We start from the raw sequence: 332 nt of genomic DNA, 5'->3' as shown, positions 1-332 counted from the left end.
CTCTCCATGACAACAACACAAGCCCACTCAAAGGCCTTCGAGATGTAGGGGCAAACAGCCCTGAAAAGGATGCGCGTTCCAAAAAGTGCGCTATTTATTGATGGGACTGAAAAATTGGGGGATTCGGGCATAGCAGCTGTTTTCATGGCTTTTACTAAACGCCCACAAAAAAAGAAGGCAAAAAGACCGTTCCGTTGTCAATAATTTCTGTGCGAGGAAATGAGATTGAGGAGTGAGGCAGAGACGACGCCTAACTCACTCGGGACCTACCTAACTCACTTCAGGCGTTACCTACCTACCTCTACTGTAACTGGTAGGTACGCTGATTGCCA

The sequence above is a fragment of the Diaphorina citri genome, unplaced genomic scaffold (genome assembly GCF_000475195.1).
Source record: "Diaphorina citri unplaced genomic scaffold, Diaci psyllid genome assembly version 1.1 scaffold2044, whole genome shotgun sequence".
NCBI lineage: Eukaryota > Metazoa > Arthropoda > Insecta > Hemiptera > Psyllidae > Diaphorina > Diaphorina citri.
Note: the sequence above shows the minus strand (reverse complement) of the source record.